This window comes from Oncorhynchus mykiss, chromosome 27, assembly GCF_057628025.1.
Source record: "Oncorhynchus mykiss isolate SJ-2025 chromosome 27, ASM5762802v1, whole genome shotgun sequence".
NCBI lineage: Eukaryota > Metazoa > Chordata > Actinopteri > Salmoniformes > Salmonidae > Oncorhynchus > Oncorhynchus mykiss.
This window is the reverse complement of record NC_143048.1, coordinates 35,928,506-35,950,709: the sequence shown is the minus strand read 5'-3', so window position 1 is coordinate 35,950,709 and position 22,204 is coordinate 35,928,506. Positions and strand designations below refer to the sequence as shown.

The following is a 22,204-nucleotide window of genomic DNA, read 5'->3' as shown; positions in this document are numbered from 1 at the left end:
TTAATGAAGTCATCTCCTTGTTGTGTAGCCTACTGTGTGAGTGAATGTGTAAAAACATGTCTGTTACCGTGCTCTATAGAAGCATGCTTGCCTGTTTTAATATCACCTTTATTATGTTCTCTATTGGCAATAGAGGTTTAGGTAACAGGTATAAATCAATACAGGTGTCAAATCCCCTGCTTATATAGTAAAATGTAAGAAAAATATAGATATTTTATATAGATAGGATGTGTTAGAGAAACAATACACAAAGTATTCCTACAAATATGTGCTCCAGAACAATATGGACACTGTGCTCTAAAAACAATAAGAACACAACCAAAAGGAGACCTATGACCCAAAGCCACTATTTCACCAACATTATCAGTAGTGGGAGAATAACACTGCATTTTAACTCCACATGAAAAGTAGGAACATGTATCCTCTGGACTGGAACAGTATCAGCCCCTTCATTTGCTTTCATGTTTGAATCAGCCTTCTGTCAGGAGGCCTAACTCTGATGCATGGTATTGCGACATCTGTCTCTTCAGATAACACTCAAAATCGTCAACACATCATTAACCTAGCTCAATTAGCTGTGCAACACCTGAGCAGTGCTACAGTGCTAGCCAACACATCTGTGGTCACATTTCAGACCAGCTAGCACAACTGAATGATGGATGCAACAGTGCACACTTATTTTGTAGTATACTTTATAAAGAGCAAATAAATTGCACATAGGGTTTAGTTTACTCAAAGTAGACAATACAAATAGATTGTGTGATGTCTAAGATTTTCCCTGAGAATGTTTTTTTGCAATATCATGTGAGAATGGTGTTGTTTTTCTCACAATAAATGACCAGTTTGGTTTTGTTTTTATACATCACAATACATCTAAGTCATTTAGCAGAAACATCGTCCAGAATGACTGGCTAAAATGTAAATCCTGATTCAAGGACTCATTAGTCAGTTATCTCATGTGTAATTGAAATCTCAGGACACTTTAATAACACGGGGCTGCTTAATTATTTATTTTGGAATGAATTGATGCATATAGTGTCAGCATGATATCTTTTGAGACTTACATTTGAAAATAAAGCAGGACTGTTCTTTCTGACCCGCAAACAACTTCATGGTCATGATTATAACCACCATATCACATGCAAAGTTAAGAACAAAATCCCGCCTTGACGTGGTCACGATAAAGATGTCTGAATCTGGTTGTAATTTGGTTTCCTGAAGTCACATGTCAATGTTTATCTGAAAATAATGTAATTGTAACGTTGCATCCCTATTTTGTCCATGGGAGCTGACTGCAGCACCAGTGTTTTTGCTGGGTTTCACACTCATATAGTTGTACGTTAGTTGTCAATGTAAAATGAGTGTTACTCATTAAGATTGGTTCTCATTCAATTATTCGTTACATGGGGGTTCGCTAGGACCGCCTACTCTCTTGAAGCACCTATCAAAGCGTCCGTTGGAAACAGACAGAGTAGCGAATGAGGTGAGACCCTCACTTCCATAAAAATAACCACTCTCCCACCCTCTGCTTATTCTCGTTTTCCTCATATCAGCTGAATATCTGTTTGTCTGCTAAACTGCTCACAAGGGAACCATGAAGGATATCATTGCCGAACGTAGCTGTTCCGACCCTGTTGAGAGGTTGAGTACTAACTGGAAGGTTTATGTTTTACTGTAGAAATTCCTTTTCAAATTCTCAGCCTCTGTTGGTAGCTATCATCACTGCTAGCAGTTGAGACTCGATGAGCCCAAGCTAACTTGGCTAGCTTGCTGAAAGGCATCTAACCTCACTAGCAGTGGTGTAAAGTACTTAAGTAAAAGTACTTTAAAGTACTACTTAAGTTGTTTCCTGGGGTATCTGTACTTGACTTTACTATTTATATTTTTGACAACTTTTACTTATACTTCACAACATTCCTAAAGAAAATCATATATTTTTTACTCCATTCATTTTCCCTGACACCCAAAAGTAGTCGTTACATTTTGAATGCTTAGCAGGATAGGAAAAAGAGAACATCCCTGTCATTCCCCTGCCTCTGATCTGGCGGACTCACTAAACAAAAATGCTTAGTTTGTAAATGATGTGTGAGAGGGAGTGAACCACTGGCCATCCGTAAATTAAAAAAAACAAGAAAATTGTGCGGTCTGGTTTGTTTAAAAATATAAGGAATTTGAAATTAAGGGTCACTGCTAGCTTGCTAACAACCAACAAGCCTCGCTATAGTGTTAAGGCTATAGCATTATATGGTGATCAATATTGCTAGTTGTTAGCCACAAGGCTCCTAACTAGCTAGCTTGGTACACCGTCCACACAAGCTGCTATTTGCTAGACTCCCGCCCCAGACAGCCCCGATAAAACAACTGCTCCCCGCAGTACCAGCTTTCCTCAGGGAAGCTAAGAGCTTGTCGGAAAAAACATTCACTAGCAGGATTCTTGCCAAGTGCGTGCCAAACCTGGACTTGCACAATATGGAGGAATCCGGCTTTGGCAACCCTCCCATGGTGGAGCCATCACTGGCTGTTACGGCTTCTAGGAGTAGTGGGTGGAGGGGTCAGGCGCAGAGAGCAGGTAGTTCAGAACGTGGGTCTTTATTCCAAAGACAGTGAAAACGGACATGCCAAACACAAGGGCGCATAAAATACCCAGTCCAAACAAACAGGACTAAACTGTCCGGAAATATAGAATCCACAAATAATCCAACACCATGAACAGAAAACAAGCCCGCACAAAAGCCGGCAGGCCTAGACCCCTTAAATAGCCCACAAACTAAACTCAAAACAGGTGTAACCAATCAGACCAAACTAACAGAAACAAAAGAGGGAATCGATGGCAGCTAGTAGGCCGGCGACGACGACCGCTGTTAAGGGAATTTTTATCAATGATGACTTATGTATACATTTCAATCAGGACTGACTAGTCCAAATGCTATTATGTACTGTACATATATGAATTTTCTCTCTTGCTCCCATTCCCAATTGTATATAATATAGTCAGGAGTTTAGTAACAATGACGGTCTGTTCCTTTGTACAAATGAATGAACTATCTCCAGACTGTCTAGAATGCTGATTTACAGTGACTGACCTTGGCTTTAGGAGAGGAGGGAAGGCTCGAGAACTATAGGGCCTCTCTACCGGTGTCATGAAAGAGATAGAACATTTAGAAAACGCTGACGTCATTTTCAGTTTATAACCTGTGGTAAAATGTGTATGTACCCAGTACTCTCTTGAAATAAACGCTGTTACCTGAGTTTAAGACTGGGGCTCTGTCCATTCCTATAATAATAATATGGGTTTTACGATCACATAGAATGCATTGACAGAGTAATGAATTCTGATTGGGAAATAATAGAGAGGAATTTAGAATTCCTTTAACAACCGCCGAGCGCCGCCCGAACAGGAAGAGGCACCATCTTCGGCGGGATTCGTGACACTGGCTCACAACCTCAGCCCCTCACATCGTATTATTAACGACACCAGCGCCTCACTCCCTGGGAAGGCGGAGCACTTTACTGCCTCTGTTTTTAAGAAAACGTACAAGGCCTCAGCCCAAGCAATTAGAGCCCTCTAAGTTCCCTTTTTTTGTTGGCATATCAGGCTGAGTTACTGGAGGAAGTGGAGAAGCAACTAGACTAGACTCAGATGCTTAGGAGATTACGGACCTGAACCTCCGTGACTCCCGTAGTGCCACCCAAGGCTGTGGTCTAGCCTTGAGCCTAGCAGTAGTGGGAGAAAGGTCTGAGCTTATCCAGCTTAACATACAGAGAAAAGATGGACCTTATGGATGCCCCAGTGACACCCAAAGAGTTGTTTGGGCCCACTGTCCCCGCCACAGAAGTGTGACATGAGCAAGGAAGTCGTCTTACGATGCGGCCGCAGCAAGGATCTGCCCCTCTGTCCAAAGGAGGTAAGAAGGGTCAGCCATCCTAGGGTGCAGCCCTGGCAGCGGAGGAGGCTAGTGTGCAGGGCCATACCCTCTCTCTTTGGGTTTAACGGTTGCTACTCTTTCCCCTCTCCGAGTTTCGCAGCAGTGGGTATGCAGAGCTGTGTTAAGACGAAACCCTATTCTCTGTGCAGCAGCTCACTTTTGTGACCATGTTCATATGAGGAAATGGAGGAGAGACACTTTTGGTTCCTCCCCGAGTGCCTCCCTTAGGCTCTATCCCCGGTATGTGCCACTCCAGTTTTCCCACAATAGGGCAATGCTACTCTGTATGACAGGCAGGGGAACCCTAACCATACCGCTCCACCGTTCTACGGGAGTACAGGTTCCACTGGCCAACCCTCTTAGCCCTTTTTAGGATTCTGATGGGTGTTTTTTTCTCTACTTGGCTAAGACAACTTGGCTCTGTTATTTAGAACACTCTCCATTGAGCAGTTTACTTCACTTTTGTTTTGTTTACTTTCTGGATCTCGGCAGGTAGCCAGGCGGGTAGGAGCGTTGGGCCAGTAACTGAAAGGTTGCTGGCTTGAATATCAGAGCTGACAAGGTAAAAATCTGTTGTTCTGCCCCTGAGCAATGCAGTTAACCCACTGTTCCCCGGGAGCCGATGACGTGGAAGTCGATTAAGGCAGCCCCCCCACCTCTCAGATTCAAAGGGGTTGGGATAAATGCGGAAGACATATTTCAGTTGAATGCATTCAGTTGTACACCTGATTAGGTATACTGTTTCCTTAGTTTACTTTCTGGATATTAGGGAAAGGGGGAGGGGCAACGCCCTCACAGGCGTCGGAGCCTCAGCCAGCTATCCGCAAAGCTTTGGCTTTTCCTCATCAGGTTTTTTTTACTAAAATTGGTTCACGCAAGCCGGCCACTGCCTGCTCTATCTTCCCATCTTACGGGGTGGAAGAGCTTACACACCCATGAGAAGTGGGTGATGCCGAATGCTTTCCCTCCACATCTTTGAGCCCCTTGATGACCAGTTATTTTCCGGTCAGCAGTTACAACCCAGCAGTTACAACCCTACAACCCTGACCAGTACTGGCAGCTCTCTACATGCAGGTTCTTTACCCAAGAGAACAAAGCAATTTTCCCATTGTCGCACCTTGGAGCCTATGGCTTTTCACCTGTCGCCTTCCCTAGAAAGGAGTCCCCATTGTTGTCCCGTACATGTGGTTAGCATCTACTTGGATTGTAGGAGAGCTTGGGCAAGAGTGTCCTGCTCTACGCTCGTTGGGCAACCACCCTCGTAAGGGCCCTTCTATATTCAATGGGACCATTATATTGATTTATAATGGTGAGGGTAATAGCCCTCAGAGTGGCTTGGAAGGGCCCTTTCCTACGGAGTAGTTGACCTCTTGGTCACTGTTTTTGGGGAATATCTCATTAAACTGAGATTGTATGCTTCTCCTCACTTTCTGTGAGGTTTTTCCCGCTTTGTGTTGTCTATGCACCTTTTTCTGTGCATACTCCCTTAGTTTCGGGACCTCTGAAGGTTGCTGATGTTGGAACTTCCCTGTCTTCAGACAGCATTTTTGCGATACAGGAGTTGGCCACATCCCCACATGAGATATCGAAACAAATAATTGAAAGATAAGTTAAGTTTAGTTGTGTAACCCAGGTTCTCTGACGTTATGAGTGAGATACAGTGCATTCAGAAAGTATTCAGACTCCTTGACTTTTTTCCCTTTTTTATGGATTAAATAAATAATTTTCCTCATCAATCTACACTTTTTTAGAAATGTTTGAAAATATAAATATTTTGTTTTTGCAAATCTATATATAAAAAAGCAGAAATACCTTATTTACATAAGTATTCAGACTCTTTGCTCTGAGACTCGAAATTGAGCTCAGGTGCATCCTGCTTCCAATGATCATCCTTGAGATTTTTTTGCCACTTGATTGGAGTCCACCTGTGGTAAATTCAATTGATTGGAAATTATTTGGAAAGTCACAAATTAAAAATCAAATCAAATGTATTTATATAGCCCTTCGTACATCATCTGATATCTCAAAGTGCTGTACAGAAACCCAGCCTAAAACCCCAAACAGCAAGCAATGCAGGTGTAGAAGCACGGTGGCTAGGAAAAACTCCCTAGAAAGGCCAAAACCTAGGAAGAAACCTAGAGAGGAACCAGGCTATGTGGGGTGGCCAGTCCTCTTCTGGCTGTGCCGGGTGGAGATTATAACAGAACATGGCCAAGATGTTCAAATGTTCATAAATGACCAGCATGGTCGAATAATAATAAGGCAGAACAGTTGAAACTGGAGCAGCAGCACGGTCAGGTGGACTGGGGACAGCAAGGAGTCATCATGTCAGGTAGTCCTGGGGCATGGTCCTAGGGCTCAGGTCAGTTGAAACTGGAGTAGCAGCACGGCCAGGTGGACTGGGGACAGCAAGGAGTCATCATGTCAGGTAGTCCTGGGGTCCTGTTTGCTTAGAAATTCTAGGGACAATTAGGAGGCCTGCGTCTTGTGACCGTAGCGTACGTGTATGTATGTACGGCAGGACCAAATCAGAGAGATAGGTAGGAGCAAGCCCATGTAATGCTTTGTAGGTTAGCAGTAAAACCTTGAAATCAGCCCTTGCTTTGACAGGAAGCCAGTGTAGAGAGGCTAGCACTGGAGTAATATGATCAATTTTTTTGGTTCTAGTCAGGATTCTAGCAGCCGTATTTAGCACTAACTGAAGTTTATTTAGTGCTTTATCCGGGTAGCCGGAAGGTAGAGCATTGCAGTAGTCTAACCTAGAAGTGACAAAAGCATGGATTCATTTTTCTGCATCATTTTTGGACAGAAAGTTTCTGATTTTTGCAATGTTACGTAGATGGAAAAAAGCTGTCCTTGAAATGGTCTTGATATGTTCTTCAAAAGAGAGATCAGGGTCCAGAGTAACGCCGAGGTCCTTCACAGTTTTATTTGAGACGAATGTACAACCATTTAGATTAATTGTCAGATTCAACAGAAGATCTCTTTGTTTCTTGGGACCTAGAACAAGCATCTCTGTTTTGTCCGAGTTTAAAAGTAGAAAGTTTGCAGCCATCCACTTCCTTATGTCTGAAACACATGCTTCTAGCAAGGGCAATTTTGGGGCTTCACCATGTTTCATTGAAATGTACAGCTGTGTGTCATCCGCATAGCAGTGAAAGTTAACATTATGTTTTCGAATAACATTCCCAAGAGGTAAAATATATAGTGAAAACAATAGTGGTCCTAAAGCGGAACCTTGAGGAACACCGAAATTTACAGTTGATTTGTCAGAGGACAAACCATTCACAGAGACAAACTGATATCTTTCCGACAGATAAGATCTAAACCAGGCCAGAACTTGTCCGTGTAGACCAATTTGGGTTTCCAATCTCTCCAAAAGAATGTGGTGATCGATGGCATCAGAAGCAGCACTAAGGTCTAGGAGCACGAGGACAGATGCAGAGCCTCGGTCCGATGCCATTAAAATGTAATTTACCATCTTCACAAGTGCCGTCTCAGTGCTATGATGGGGTCTAAAACCAGACTGAAGCATTTCGTATACATTGTTTGTCTTCAGGAAGGCAGTGAGTTGCTGCGCAACAGAAAATCTTTACACTCTCTTTGGATAATTCATTCCAATCATTTAAAAGTTAATAGCAGGTATTTTGCATGTAAGTTTAAGTATTTTGATATGTTCACAAATCTACACAACAGCAGATTTACATCCTGGCACAACATGTCATTAGGAAAAACTACAGATTGATACAATGTCCCATTGTTGACAGTGCATGTCAGAGCAAAAACCAAGCCATGAGGTCGAAGGAATTGTTGGTAGAGCTCCGAGACAGGATTTTGCAGAGGCACAGATCTGGGGAATGCTACCAAAAATGTCTGCTGCGTTGAAGGTCCCCAAAAACACAGTGGCCTCTATCATTATTAAATGGAAGACGTTTGGAACTACCAAGACTCTTCCAAGAGCTGGCCGCCCGGCCAAACTGAGCAATCAGGGGAGAAGGGCCTTGGTCAGGGAGATGACCAAGAACCCGATGGTAACTCTGACAGAGCCCCAGAGTTCCTCTGTAGAGACGAGAGAACCTTCCAGAAGAACAATCATCTCTGCAACACACCATCAATCAGGCATTTATGGTACAGTGGCCAGACGGAAGTTTGCCAAAAGGCACCTAAAGGACTCTCAGACCATGAGAATCAAGATTCTCTGGTCTGAGGATAACAAGATTTGGCCTGAATGCCAATTGTCATGTCTGGAGGAAACCTGCCACCATCTGTACTGTGAAGCATGGTGATGGCAGCATCACGCTGTGGGAATGTTTTTCAGTGGCAGGGACTGGGAGACTAGTCAGGCTCGAGGGAAAGATGAATGGAGCAAAGTACAGAGAGATCCTTGATGAAAACCTGCTCCAGAGCGCCCAAGACCTCAGACTGGGGAAAACGTTCACATTTCAACAGGACAACGACCCTAAGCATACAGCCAAGACAATGCAGGAGTGGCTTCGGGACAAGTCTCTGAATGTCCTTGAGTGGCCCAGCCAGAGCCCGGACCTGAACCTGAACAAACATCTCTGGAGAGACCTGAAAATAGCTGTACAGCGATGCTCCCCATCCAACCTGACAGAGCTTGAGAAGATCTGCAGAAAGAAACTCCCCAAATACAGGCCTGACATGCTTGTAGCGTCATACCCAAGAAGACTCAAGGCTGTAATCACTGCCAAAGTTGCTTCAACAAAGTATGGAGTAAAAGGTCTGAATTCTTATGTAAATGTGGTATGTCAGTTTTTTTATATTTTATACATTTGCAAAACAAATTTAAAAAACTGTTTTTGCTTTGTCGCTATAGGTTATTGTGTGTAGGTTGATAAGGGAAAAACAATTTTTAATCAATTTTAGAATAAGACTGTAACGTAACAAAATGTGGGAAAAGTTGAGGGGTCTGAATACTGACCGAATACATTGTATCTCACCACATTCCCCTGCTCGCCAAAAGAGTGAGGAGATGCATGCTTGGGAATAACCAGGGGGCAGTGGTTCAGAGGGCAATGGTTCATTTTATGTAAGTGAGGGTCTTACTTAATTTGCCACTCGCCACTTTACTCTTCTGTCTCCAATAGATACTTTTGATAGTTACTTCAGAGAGAATAGCAAACTCCCACATGAGATATCTCACTCATAATATTAGAGAACCGGTGGGTTAAGCAAGCAATCTAACCTTTTATGCCAAATAAATTGAAAGACCTCTGACAGTAGGGATTGTAATCCTGTGTATCTATCTCCTAGTCATGCTTTCTAATGTGGCAAATATATGTTTTATCCTTCATGATAAGCGTTTGCACAAGCCAATGTATCTTCTGATTTGCAACCTTGCTGTAGTTGATATGCTGTACAGCTCCAGTGCCAGTCCAAATATGATTACTTCATTCTCCTGGGGGTTTTCAATATCCTATGACAGACATTTACAGTGAAGGACACTTACGTATAAATGGCACATGGCGTAGACTTTTAACCAGAAGTAAGTGGCTCTCCTGCAAACAACAGACCTTCACCTGCAAATACATTCACTTTTACTGTGATTTGATCAAATGTTATGTTTAATGTTTAGGCTACTCTGGTAAAGACAAAAGGCCCCTGTATCTCAATATGTTAGACGTGGAACAAGACTAATATTTAGCTAAGTAATTCATAACATTGCATTGTATTATACGGTTACATGTGTGAAATCACTATTAAGATGAGTGTAGGCCTACTGCACTTCTTAATGCAATTGTTAATTTATGTATTTTTAAATGACAGATTGATGCAAACCGTACCTTATGACCTGCGCTGCAATGAGCTCCATGATAACCATCATCAAACAAAACAGCTCTTTTGTGCGTCCTCAGTATTTCTTCATCAATGGCTTCCATGATATTCCTCATGACAAATTTGACTATATGTTCTTGTGCTTTGCCTATGTAGTTGCTGTTTGTGGGAACTCCATTGTAATGTTCATAATATTCACTCAACGCCATCTTCACATCCCAAAGTATATTGGCATTTTAAACTTAGCAGTATCTGACTTAGGTGAGAGAAGTGCACTAATTCCTAACCTGATTAAGACATTTCTTTTTGATTCACAGTACATCAGCTGTGAAGCATGTCTGGCCAATATGTTTTTTTGTGTTCTTCTTTATTGCCTTGCAGTCTATGACCCTTGTTGTTCTGGCATGTGATAGGTTTGTTGCCATGTGCTTGCCTCTGAGATACCACACTCTGCTCACTAACACTAGCATGTCTGTCATGATTACAGGGATGTGGCTTGTCGATGTGGTCATTGTTGGTACAAACACGGTCCTGATCACTTGACTGTCTTACTGTAAAACCATAGTTATTGACAGTTATTTCTGTGATCATGGGCCTTTGTACAGAATGGCCTGAAACGACAATTCTGTCAATTCCATAATGGCAAAAGTGAATACAGTACTAGTCCTTCATGTACCGTTCGTTTTCATAGTCCTGTCTTATGTGTGTATTTTACTTGCCCTGTTTAGAATTACTACCTGGGAAGGCTGTGTGAAGGCTCTGAAGACTTGTATATCACACCTTCTCAGAGTAGCACTTTTCCTTCTTCCATTTATATCCACCTACATTGCTGCAGTGACCTTCTCTCTTCACCCCAATGCAAGGATTATCTGTTTGTCTCTTGCTTCAGCTATCCCTCTCATGCTCAATCCAGTCATTTAGGTTTGGAATACTGAGGAAATCAGAGGGTTGTTGAAGAAAATGGTCAAACAAAACACCTCTAGCATAATACCAGTAAATTGATCAGGTGCTGGGATTGTACATTTGTATGTGATGCTATTCACTCATATCTGCAGTGGTAATTGTACATGTTAGCATTCATCACTGTCATAACAGAGTTGTTAGGAATGACGCTAGAGAAGAGAAGCAGGTACGGGGAGTTGACATTTAAATAGGAACGGACATGCAAAGGGACAGGAACAGCATCAGAACTGGGAAACACAAAGACCGACGACAAACCGTGCAGCAGCAGGGAACAGAGCAGGGGAACTGACAAATATTGGGGAGGTAATAAACAGGTGATTGAGTGAGTCCAGGTGAGTCCAATATTGCTGATGCGCGTGACAAGGGAAGGCAGGTATGCTTAAATGGTGGCAGGAGTGCGTGATGCAGGGCAACCTGGTGCCCTCGAGCGCCAGGGGGGAAGAGAAGGAGCAGGCGTGACAAGAGTTGCATGTTATGTAACCAAAATAAATAAGTTAATCAGAAGCTGATAATGTATGGGTAGGATGTATGATAATGTATGTTTGGATGTATGATAATGTATGTTTGGATGAATGATAATGTATGTTTTGAATGGACAGCTCTGAAAACATTTGTACAATGGGAGGCCTTTCCAGGCTCCCACCTTATTGCAGTTTGATCTTGTCTACCAGAATAACTGGCCTCGTATCCTTCATTTATAATAAATGATCCTCACATAAAGTCAACACCCTCCCTATCACAAAGAGGTGGGAAAGAGACCTAGAGAACCTTGGTCTCAAATGGGACTGGCCCATGGTATGGAACAACATTTCTTCATCTCAAAACCTTTCCCATCAGCTGGACCTATTTCACTCCTGAGAGTAGATTTAAAATATAGCTTGTAGATAATGATCAATGTTTCCAAATGCTCTTGTTCTGAAATAGGAAACTTTCTGCAAATGTTTTGGTGCTGTTTAACTGTGGATCTCTTTGGAAGCATGTCTTTGACATTTTAGGAAAAATCCTAAATAAGATCCTTCCAATATGCTATGTCCCAAACGTGTAACTACATTGCTCCTTATAATAGCGTAACTACACTGCTCCTTATAATAGTTATGTTTATTCACCACAAAACAAGAACTGCAACATTCTTTTTTTTAGATCCTTAAATAGATTTATGCCTCGTTTTGTCTCTTTAATTTAGATATTTGTCCCTCTGCGTACTGCTTGTACGAACTGCTTGTATGTTACCTTAAACTGAATAAATACAAAATAAATATAGAATTGTTCACAAAAATGCTTACAATGATTATACATTTGTATTAAAGGTTTATAAATAATCTATTAATCCTTATTCATGAAATGTATTATAAAAACAATTTTACCTGTGAAAAGAGCCCGACACTATGGATCTGCCAGTGAATATGTTTTAGTGTCATCTAGTGGAACTAATTAATATATGCTATTTAATTGAATTAGAGTTAAACTCTTTCAACATAAATACTGTATATCTGCATACTTTGCATTTAAACTTGACTCTTTATACCATTAATGTATGTGATCACTATGTGACATACCTGTACTCACTTATCATGCCCTGCACTGTCAGTTATCACACTGTCAGTTATCAGAATGATTTTACCTCAACATGTTGTACAGTACCTTTCTGTTAATACAGTAGCTTTATGATGGTTGCAGCATTAATCCATCCAATAATTAATGTTATATATAAACACCCCAAAATTACAGCTGTGGCAAAAAAACATCTCTGAAATGTACACAAAAATATATTTGAAATTAGATTGCATTTTATTTACCATATGTTACATATATTACCTTCAAATACTGTGTTCAGCAGAATTGACATAAGTAGCTTTGTTGCAAATATCTTAGAGTTAGTGTGTATTAAACAGTATCAACAGAAAAATATTTAAATTAAGTAGATACAAAGGGGAAGGTTGCCTTGGAAACATTTCTTAAATCTTGAGTTCTTGCTGCAGAATTGAACCCAAACTAAAGATCTGAAAACATAAGATCAGTAACTCCATGTAAGGTCTCATTTGTGTGGAGAAGCTTTTGTCTTTACATACAGTTTGATGATTTTCTCTTGCAGCTCCTCTGTCTTTAGGCTGTAGTTGATAGGGTTGAGCATGGATGGCAGGCACAGTGAGGATGGCAGGGTGACAGACACAGTGAGGATGGCAGGGTGACAGACACAGTGAGGATGGCAGGGTGAAAGACATAGTGAGGATGGCAGGGTGACAGACACAGTGAGGATGGCAGGGTGACAGACACAGTGAGGATGGCAGGGTGACAGACACAGTGAGGATGGCAGGGTGACAGACACAGTGAGGATGGCAGGGTGACAGACACAGTGAGGATGGCAGGGTGACAGACAGTGAGGATGGCAGGGTGACAGACACAGTGAGGATGGCAGGGTGACAGACACAGTGAGGATGGCAGGGTGACTGACACAGTGAGGATGGCAGGGTGACTGACACAGTGAGGATGGCAGGGTGACTGACACAGTGAGGATGGCAGGGTGACTGACACAGTGAGGATGGCAGGGTGACAGACACAGTGAGGATGGCAGGGTGACAGACACAGTGAGGATGGCAGGGTGACAGACACAGTGAGGATGGCAGGGTGACAGACACAGTGAGGATGGCAGGGTGACAGACACAGTGAGGATGGCAGGGTGACAGACAGTGAGGATGGCAGGGTGACAGACACAGTGAGGATGGCAGGGTGACAGACACAGTGAGGATGGCAGGGTGACAGACACAGTGAGGATGGCAGGGTGACAGACACAGTGAGGATGGCAGGGTGACTGACACAGTCAGGATGGCAGGGTGACTGACACAGTGAGGATGGCAGGGTGACTGACACAGTGAGGATGGCAGGGTGACAGACACAGTGAGGATGGCAGACACAGTGAGGATGGCAGGATGACAGCCACAGTGAGGATGGCAGACACAGTCAGGATGGCAGCCACAGTGAGGATGGCAGGATGGCAGCCACAGTGAGAATGGCAGGATGGCAGCCACAGTGAGGATGGCAGCCACAGTGAGGATGGCAGGGTGACGGACACAGTGAGGATGGCAGGGTGACGGACACAGTGAGGATGGCAGGATGACAGACAGTGAGGATGGCAGGATAGCAGACACAGTGAGGATGGCAGGATAGCAGACACAGTGAGGATGGCAGGGTGACAGACACAGTGAGGATGGCAGGGTGACAGACACAGTGAGGATGGCAGGGTGACAGACAGTGAGGATGGCAGGGTGACAGACAGTGAGGATGGCAGGATAGCAGACACAGTGAGGATGACAGGGTGACAGACACAGTGAGGATGGCAGGGTGACAGACACAGTGAGGATGGCAGGGTGACAGACACAGTGAGGATGGTAGGGTGACAGACACAGTGAGGATGGCGGGGTGACAGACACAGTGAGGATGGCAGGATGGCAGACACAGTGAGGATGGCAGGGTGACAGACACAGTGAGGATGGCAGGGTGACAGACACAGTGAGGATGGCAGGGTGACAGACACAGTGAGGATGGCAGGGTGACAGACACAGTGAGGATGGCAGGGTGACAGACACAGTGAGGATGGCAGGGTGACAGACACAGTGAGGATGGCAGGGTGACAGACACAGTGAGGATGGCAGGGTGACAGACACAGTGAGGATGGCAGGGTGACAGACACAGTGAGGATGGCAGGGTGACAGACACAGTGAGGATGGCAGGGTGACAGACACAGTGAGGATGGCAGGGTGACAGACACAGTGAGGATGGCAGGGTGACAGACACAGTGAGGATGGCAGGGTGACAGACACAGTGAGGATGGCAGGGTGACAGACACAGTGAGGATGGAAGACTGACAGACACAGAGAGGATGGCAGGGTGACAGACACAGTGAGGATGGAAGACACAGTGAGGGTGGCAGGGTGACAGACACAGTGAGGATGGCAGACACAGTGAGGATGGCAGGGTGACAGACACAGTGAGGATGGCAGGGTGACAGACACAGTGAGGATGGCAGGGTGACAGACACAGTGAGGATGGCAGGGTGACAGACACAGTGAGGTTGGCAGGGTGACAGACACAGTGAGGATGGCAGGGTGACAGACACAGTGAGAATGGCAGGGTGACAGACACAGTGAGGATGGCAGGGTAACAGACACAGTGAGGATGGCAGGGTAACAGACACAGTGAGGATGGCAGGGTGACAGACACAGTGAAGATGGCAGACACAGTGAGGATGGCAGGGTGACAGACACAGTGAGGATGGCAGGGTGACAGACACAGAGAGTATGGCAGGGTGACAGACACAGTGAGGATGGAAGACAAAGTGAGGATGGCAGGGTGACAGACACAGTGAGGATGGCAGACACAGTGAGGATGGCAGGGTGACAGACACAGTGAGGATGGCAGGGTGACAGACACAGTGAGGATGGCAGGGTGACAGACACATTGAGGATGGCAGGGTGACAGACACAGCGAGGATGGCAGGGTGACAGACAGTCCAGGTGAGTCCAATATTGCTGATGCGCGTGACAAGGGAAGGCAGGTATGCTTAAATGGTGGCAGGAGTGCGTGATGCAGGGCAACCTGGTGCCCTCGAGCGCCAGGGGGGAAGAGAAGGAGCAGGCGTGACAAGAGTTGCATGTTATGTAACCAAAATAAATAAGTTAATCAGAAGCTGATAATGTATGGGTAGGATGTATGATAATGTATGTTTGGATGTATGATAATGTATGTTTGGATGAATGATAATGTATGTTTTGAATGGACAGCTCTGAAAACATTTGTACAATGGGAGGCCTTTCCAGGCTCCCACCTTATTGCAGTTTGATCTTGTCTACCAGAATAACTGGCCTCGTATCCTTCATTTATAATAAATGATCCTCACATAAAGTCAACACCCTCCCTATCACAAAGAGGTGGGAAAGAGACCTAGAGAACCTTGGTCTCAAATGGGACTGGCCCATGGTATGGAACAACATTTCTTCATCTCAAAACCTTTCCCATCAGCTGGACCTATTTCACTCCTGAGAGTAGATTTAAAATATAGCTTGTAGATAATGATCAATGTTTCCAAATGCTCTTGTTCTGAAATAGGAAACTTTCTGCAAATGTTTTGGTGCTGTTTAACTGTGGATCTCTTTGGAAGCATGTCTTTGACATTTTAGGAAAAATCCTAAATAAGATCCTTCCAATATGCTATGTCCCAAACGTGTAACTACATTGCTCCTTATAATAGCGTAACTACACTGCTCCTTATAATAGTTATGTTTATTCACCACAAAACAAGAACTGCAACATTCTTTTTTTTAGATCCTTAAATAGATTTATGCCTCGTTTTGTCTCTTTAATTTAGATATTTGTCCCTCTGCGTACTGCTTGTACGAACTGCTTGTATGTTACCTTAAACTGAATAAATACAAAATAAATATAGAATTGTTCACAAAAATGCTTACAATGATTATACATTTGTATTAAAGGTTTATAAATAATCTATTAATCCTTATTCATGAAATGTATTATAAAAACAATTTTACCTGTGAAAAGAGCCCGACACTATGGATCTGCCAGTGAATATGTTTTAGTGTCATCTAGTGGAACTAATTAATATATGCTATTTAATTGAATTAGAGTTAAACTCTTTCAACATAAATACTGTATATCTGCATACTTTGCATTTAAACTTGACTCTTTATACCATTAATGTATGTGATCACTATGTGACATACCTGTACTCACTTATCATGCCCTGCACTGTCAGTTATCACACTGTCAGTTATCAGAATGATTTTACCTCAACATGTTGTACAGTACCTTTCTGTTAATACAGTAGCTTTATGATGGTTGCAGCATTAATCCATCCAATAATTAATGTTATATATAAACACCCCAAAATTACAGCTGTGGCAAAAAAACATCTCTGAAATGTACACAAAAATATATTTGAAATTAGATTGCATTTTATTTACCATATGTTACATATATTACCTTCAAATACTGTGTTCAGCAGAATTGACATAAGTAGCTTTGTTGCAAATATCTTAGAGTTAGTGTGTATTAAACAGTATCAACAGAAAAATATTTAAATTAAGTAGATACAAAGGGGAAGGTTGCCTTGGAAACATTTCTTAAATCTTGAGTTCTTGCTGCAGAATTGAACCCAAACTAAAGATCTGAAAACATAAGATCAGTAACTCCATGTTGGGTGACAGACACAGTGAGGATGGCAGGGTAACAGACACAGTGAGGATGGCAGGGTAACAGACACAGTGAGGATGGCAGGGTGACAGACACAGTGAGGATGGCAGACACAGTGAGGATGGCAGGATGACAGACACAGTGAGGATGGCAGGGTGACAGACACAGTGAGGATGGCAGAAACAGTGATGATGGCAGGATGGCAGACACAGTGAGGATGGCAGGATGGCAGACACAGTGAGGATGGCAGGATGACAGACACAGTGAGGATGGCAGGATGACAGACACAGTGAGGATGACAGACATATTGAGGATGGCAGGATGACAGAAACAGTGAGGATGGCAGGATGACAGACACAGTGAGGATGGCAGGATGACAGACACAGTGAGGATGGCAGGATGACAGACACAGTGAGGATGGCAGGGTGACAGACACAGTGAGGATGGCAGGGTGACAGACACAGTGAGGATGGCAGGGTGACAGACACAGTGAGGATGGCAGGGTGACAGACACAGTGAGGATGGCAGGGTGACAGACACAGTGAGGATGGCAGGGTGACAGACACAGTGAGGATGGCAGGGTGACAGACACAGTGAGGATGGCAGGGTGACAGACACAGTGAGGATGGCAGGGTGACAGACACAGTGAGGATGGCAGGGTGACAGACAGTGAGGATGGCAGGGTGACAGACACAGTGAGGATGGCAGGGTGACAGACACAGTGAGGATGGAAGACTGACAGACACAGAGAGGATGGCAGGGTGACAGACACAGTGAGGATGGAAGACACAGTGAGGGTGGCAGGGTGACAGACACAGTGAGGATGGCAGACACAGTGAGGATGGCAGGGTGACAGACACAGTGAGGATGGCAGGGTGACAGACACAGTGAGGATGGCAGGGTGACAGACACAGTGAGGATGGCAGGGTGACAGACACAGTGAGGTTGGCAGGGTGACAGACACAGTGAGGATGGCAGGGTGACAGACACAGTGAGAATGGCAGGGTGACAGACACAGTGAGGATGGCAGGGTAACAGACACAGTGAGGATGGCAGGGTAACAGACACAGTGAGGATGGCAGGGTGACAGACACAGTGAAGATGGCAGACACAGTGAGGATGGCAGGGTGACAGACACAGTGAGGATGGCAGGGTGACAGACACAGAGAGTATGGCAGGGTGACAGACACAGTGAGGATGGAAGACAAAGTGAGGATGGCAGGGTGACAGACACAGTGAGGATGGCAGACACAGTGAGGATGGCAGGGTGACAGACACAGTGAGGATGGCAGGGTGACAGACACAGTGAGGATGGCAGGGTGACAGACACATTGAGGATGGCAGGGTGACAGACACAGCGAGGATGGCAGGGTGACAGACACAGTGAGGATGGCAGGGTAACAGACACAGTGAGGATGGCAGGGTAACAGACACAGTGAGGATGGCAGGGTGACAGACACAGTGAGGATGGCAGACACAGTGAGGATGGCAGGATGACAGACACAGTGAGGATGGCAGGGTGACAGACACAGTGAGGATGGCAGAAACAGTGATGATGGCAGGATGGCAGACACAGTGAGGATGGCAGGATGGCAGACACAGTGAGGATGGCAGGATGACAGACACAGTGAGGATGGCAGGATGACAGAAACAGTGAGGATGACAGACATATTGAGGATGGCAGGATGACAGAAACAGTGAGGATGGCAGGATGACAGACACAGTGAGGATGGCAGGATGACAGACACAGTGAGGATGGCAGGATGACAGACACAGTGAGGATGGCAGGGTGACAGACACAGTGAGAATGGCAGGGTGACAGACACAGTGAGGATGGCAGGGTGACAGACACAGTGAGGATGGCAGACATAGTGAGGATGGCAGACACAGTGAGGATGGCAGGATGGCAGACACAGTGAGGATGGCAGGGTGACAGACACAGTGAGGATGGCAGACACAGTGAGGATGGCAGACACAGTGAGGATGGCAGACACAGTGAGGATGGCAGACACAGTGAGGATGGCAGACACAGTGAGGATGGCAGGATGGCAGACACCGTGAGGATGGCAGGATGACAGACACAGTGAGGATGGCAGGATGGCAGAAACAGTGAGGATGGCAGGATGGCAGACACAGTGAGGATGGCAGAATGGCAGAGACAGTGAGGATGGCAGGATGACAGAAACAGTGAGGATGGCAGAATGACAGACACAGTGAGGATTGCAGGATGACAGACACAGTGAGGATGGCAGGATGGCAGACAGTGAGGATGGCAGGATGACAGACACAGTGAGGATGACAGGATGACAGACACAGTGAGGATGACAGACACAGTGAGGATGGCAGAGTGACAGACACAGTGAGGATGGCAGGGTGACAGACACAGTGAGGATGGCAGACACAGTGAGGATGGCAGACACAGTGAGGATGGCAGGATGGCAGACACAGTGAGGATGGCAGGATGGCAGACACATTGATGAATGCAGACACAGTGATGGCAGGATGACAGGATGACAGACACAGTGAGGATGGCAGGATGGCAGAAACAGTGAGGATGGCAGAATGGCAGACACAGTGAGGATGGCAGGATGACAGAAACAGTGAGGATGGCAGGATGACAGACACAGTGAGGATGGCAGGATGGCAGACAGTGAGGATGGCAGGATGACAGACACAGTGAGGATGACAGACATAGTGAGGATGGCAGGATGACAGACACAGTGAGGATGGCAGCCAGGAGGTCTGAGGACTGCACCAAGTGCAGGTTACCTAGGAGGGAAGGGTGTGACAGTAATACTAGTACGTACTCGGACCCAGGCACAGAGAAACACAGCAAGCAGAGGTAAGGGTAAATCAAGAACTTTTACTAAGGTCTTTATAGAAAACAAAGCAATAACACACGAGTACACTAAACAAACCTGTGCCCTAAGCAAAGATGCAGGCAAACAGAGGAACCTAAATTACAAGGCAACCAGGTGAACTGAGAGGGTAATCAAACACAGGTGAAACCGATAAGAATTAAATCAGGGTAAACTGGAAACTAGAAAACAAGATAAGGGTAACAACACTCCCCAAGGAAATCGGGAGCTTCTTGCGGTCAAACTGGCTTTGGAGGAGTGGCGGCCCTGGTTGGAGGGTTCGGAACATCCCTTTACGGTTTGGACTACATCCAGGAGGCTAAACGCCTCAGTCCCTGACAGGCTCGTTGGGCTCTCTTCTTCACTCGGTTCAAATTCACGTCATCTTACCTTCCTGGTTAAGAACGTGAAGCCGGATGCTCTTTCTCGCCAGTTCCCCAGCTCCAGTGAGGATCGGCCACTTGCATCCATAATTTTCAGGTCGCTCATCCTCGCGCCGGTGTCCTGGGGTATAGAGACTGTAGTGAGGGAGGCGCAAGGTAGGGAGGCAGTTCCAGACGGCTGTCCACCAAACATACTTTTTGTCCCTCTTGGGGCACTGTCCAAGGTACTTCTTCCAAGGTACGTCTCACCTCTCATCCGGGAGGGCTCAGAATTCTAGAGTTTCTTAGGAGGTGGTTTTGGTGGACCTCAGCGGAGGTGGACACTCGTACCTTTGTGGCTGCTTATCCGACATGCCCCGAACAAAACTCCTCGTCAGCAGCCTCTGGGGCTTCTTCATCCGCTGTCAACACCTTCTCGACCCTGGTCTCATCTCTCTATGGATTTCATCACGGGTCTTCCATCCTCAGCAGGCCACACTAACATCCTAGTCATTGTGGACCGTTTTCCCAAGGTGGCTGTCACGTCCTGACCTTAGCTCCTTTTTTATGTCTCTGTTTTAGTTTGGTCAGGGCGTGAGTTGGGGTGGGCATTCTATGTTTTTGTTCTAGGTTTTGTATTTCTGCTTTTGGCCTGGTATGGTTCCCAATCAGAGGCAGCTGTCAGCTGTGTTCCCGCTATGATTTGTGGGTAGTTGTTTTCTGTTTAGTTTGTCACCTTACAGAACTGTTTCGTTTCTTCCATTCGCTTTGTTATTTTGTTTTTTTGTGTTAAGTATAATAAATTAACATGGACACTTACCACGCTGCATATTGGTCCGATCCTTCCTACTCCTCCTCAGACGACGAAGAGATTCGTTACAGTGGCACTTTTCATTCCGCTGCCTACGCTTCCATCTGCCCGTGAGATTGCTCAGCTTGTCATTCAGCATCTTTTCCGCCGTCACAGACTTCCTCTGGACATCGTCTCTGACCGGGGTCCCCAGTTTGATTGATAATATCAACAGTAAAATTAACATATCCAGTAAAAATAAGAAGGAAATTGTGCACAGTGACATGATATACACTCTTTTCTTTACTGCATCATTCACATGTACCTACAACGGGGTAACTCAGATGTGCGGCAGGTAGCCCAGTGGTTAAGAATGTTGGGCCAGTAACTGAAAGGTTGGGTTGGGTTGCTGGGTTGAATCCCCGAGTCGACCAGGTGAAAGATCTGTCGATGTGCCCTTGAGCACGGCACTTAACCCATTTTTTCTACATAGATTGACTGCTAAATGGCTAAATTACAGAACAACATATAAACACTTGAGGCAAATTATCTACACTTAGGGATCATACAGTTTATATCAGGTATAAAAGGTGTGGCGATAAACACATAACACATAAGCATTTTGCTGAACCACCACCACAGCATAGGTGAAGATAATGAAGGACCGCGGGCCTAACAGGACAACCAGAGACTTAGCTGTCGGTAGTTTCCTGTTGAAGCTGGCCAGTCTGTATACAGGGCTGTGTTCACAGCAAGAGCTCTGCACCACCCTGGAGGCACAGTAAGGCAGACTAGAGGCCAGGGTGACAGGGGAGACCTCCAAAAGGAAGGCCAGGGTCCAGATCCCTACCAGGATTAGCAGCAACCTCAGGTTGGTGTTGATGGTGAGGTAACGCAGATGGAAACAGATGGCTATCACACGGTCGTACGCTAGGAGAGCCAGGAAAAAGGAATCAATATCACCCAAAAAATTAGTGAAGAACATCTGAGAAAAACACATCCCAATGGAGACATAGTTCAGATTGAACACAAATACAGGCACCATCTGGGGGATGATAACAGTGTTCAAAGAGATGTCTACTATTGTTAAATTCCACACTGCAACATCTTTGGGATTTGGTAGGCTTGTGTTTATAATGAAGACTGCTATCAGAGCAAAGTTACCCGTTAGAGTGACGATGTACAGTACATTATAGATAGAGCTAAGATGAGGTAGTTCTCATTGCCCAGTGTGTGGAAGGCTGTAATATAGAATCCATCATCTGATGATTCCATTCCATTGTAAAGGAGCACAGAAAAACCCAT

General features: G+C 44.9%; 2 pseudogenes; one reads left to right on the top strand and one right to left on the bottom strand.

Annotated features, from left to right (window-relative positions):
• Positions 1–9,748: 9,748 nt before the first annotated feature.
• On the top strand, positions 9,749–10,658 carry LOC110507204 (olfactory receptor 51F2-like; annotated as a pseudogene).
• A 2,062-nt stretch (positions 10,659–12,720) lies between these two features.
• On the bottom strand, positions 12,721–22,204 carry LOC110507203 (olfactory receptor 52E8-like; annotated as a pseudogene).